The 2,263-nt window shown below is 39.4% G+C and overlaps 1 protein-coding gene across 1 annotated transcript in view; it reads left to right on the plus strand.

Moving 5' to 3' along the window:
- LOC101863685 (cyclin-dependent kinase 7) overlaps positions 1 to 2,263 on the plus strand; it is a 21,936-nt gene that overhangs the window by 16,553 nt on the left and 3,120 nt on the right. The gene's annotated exons all lie outside the window — the stretch shown is intronic.

Genomic DNA, 2,263 nt, shown 5'->3' on the forward strand with positions numbered 1-2,263 from the left:
ATGGCTCAGAGCGTCGGAACAGCCTATAAGACCACGAAATCATCATCGGCAATGATCTGGACGTCTCAAAGCTTTATCGGCATCAAACAAGACAATCAAAAAAGAGAATGTGCTATTTTTGTCCCTAGCGTCATTTGTTTATTTCCTACATGTGCTACTGCTCTACTTTGGGGTTGACCAGATGACAAGGACATGTGGTTACTTGAGGGAGGCATTGCGCTGCCAAGAGCGAAATGCTCGCAGCTAAAGGGATTTGAAAACAACAACAACAACAACAACATGTGCTACATGTTGTGTTGCAGTCTTTCAATCAATATAAACATATATAATAAATATGACAGATAAACATGTGTAACTGGGTTGGATTTGTAATGGTTTCCAACGTTGGTGTGTTTTGGGCGTTAGAGTCTTAGAAAGAAAAAACTTGGAAAACAAAACATAACATCCACCTCATCGATGAGGATGCTAAAAGAATAAAAGAAGGGCGCCAAATGGAAGTAGTTTTTAGCCTTGGCTTCGCGGAAAGCCCTCATGATTTTCCATAAATATCCGAGAAATGCCGATTCCGGCCGTTAGTTGTCGGCGACTTAGCAGGAGGGGTGCTTCACAAACGACTCTCTAATCTACTAATTTCTTAAATTTTCTCAAATGACGGCTAAAATCGATATAGAAATGAGTATCGCGTAGTCTGAGCATAAAAACTTTCATTCATTTCGTTTTTGGAAGTAAATTTGGCACTTCACGTAAAGTCAAAATGTCGGACTTAGTCCCACGATTTATGATCACCAGTTCGCTCTGTCTGTTGCCATTTCAAACCGGTGCTAGATTTCCTTTTTTTGACTTATCACAACAGAAAAACATACTTCTTGGGTGTTCTAACCATTTTTTGAGAAAATCTAGCCAGGGTTGGGTTGATTTAAATCAGTTGATTTTTAAAATTTTAATCAACTTGATTTTTAAAATAAAAATCAGTGATTTAAATCATTTTTTTAAGGGCTATTGTTAGGGGACCGTACGCCCCAATAGCGCTTGGCGCTAGGGGACCGTATGCCCCCATAATGTTAGGCGCTAGGGGACCGTATGTCCTACCTGCGCTAAGGCGTGGTGTTACGGGACCGTAGGCAAATATGCATGCATCTGGACTTTGCAAAAATACTGGAGGAAAATGGCCAGTTTAACGAAGCTCCTGATGTAAGGAGTTTTATTACTAGGAGAATGCTTAAAATGTCTAAATACGATTGTGAGGTATCTAGTGGCCGTAGGTGAACCAAAATTTGACATTTCCTCCCCTCGGCACCCATGTTGTTATTTGTCAATAAAAGGAATCCAGGAGAGGTGGGGAGAGAAAGAGAGAGAGAGGGGGGGGAGAGACAGAGAGGGGGGGAAGAGAGAGAGAGAGAGAGAGAAAGAGAGAGAGAGAGAGGGGGGGGGGGGTGGGACGAGTTGGCGAAGGGAATGTGGGGGCGAACGATGGGGTCGGCAGGGTATAATTATATTATGCTATTAGATTGAGAAGAGATCATTAATCAGGTAACGCCCTGCGTGGAATATGAGTTAAGAGTACACATTAAATTCATAGTATACCAACTTACGCCTATAGTGTTGTAAAAAATGCACGGCGCAACTTATTGTGAAATATCTCCTTACCTATCGAACATAGGCTCCAACTTTTGCACAGTGACTTATAAGTTATATCAATTTGTCTTATCAGGTGAATATTGTTTCAAACTCCTGCTCACTGTATTCTAGAAAATTCCTTAATAAGTACTAATAAAAAATCCCAGTCGATTGTTTCTGCAAATTAAAAAAAAAATTACGGCTCCGGCAATATGGCTTTTAAAAGCAAGTCTGTCATTTTTTTTCAATCGCAATAGCATGCATGCTTATTGAACGTATGTTTAAGAAACCTTTAGTGTAAAAAGAATGTGTTCATCATAAAAAACATTTTTGTATGAAGTTTTGCCACTAAAAAGTGTCATTGGCGAGCTATGACATAGGCCATATGCGTATGCAAAATGTGTGCGAGAAGTGCTATGAACAATCACATTTTTCGCGTGATGGAGATTTATAGGCCTAGTATTTTATATAAATTTATGAAGAACATTTTTTTGATCGAGCCTCAATTGTTGTGGAAAAATATGATTCGGTTAAGACATTTTTTAATACAAACTGCTGTGCAAAGTATGGGTGACAATGATTCTCCCGTTAAAAGAGATATTTGAGGAAAAGTTGCACCACGAATTTTTTACCGCTCTATAGTTAC

This window comes from Aplysia californica, unplaced genomic scaffold, assembly GCF_000002075.1.
Source record: "Aplysia californica isolate F4 #8 unplaced genomic scaffold, AplCal3.0 scaffold00368, whole genome shotgun sequence".
In the NCBI taxonomy this organism is placed as follows: Eukaryota; Metazoa; Mollusca; class Gastropoda; order Aplysiida; family Aplysiidae; genus Aplysia; species Aplysia californica.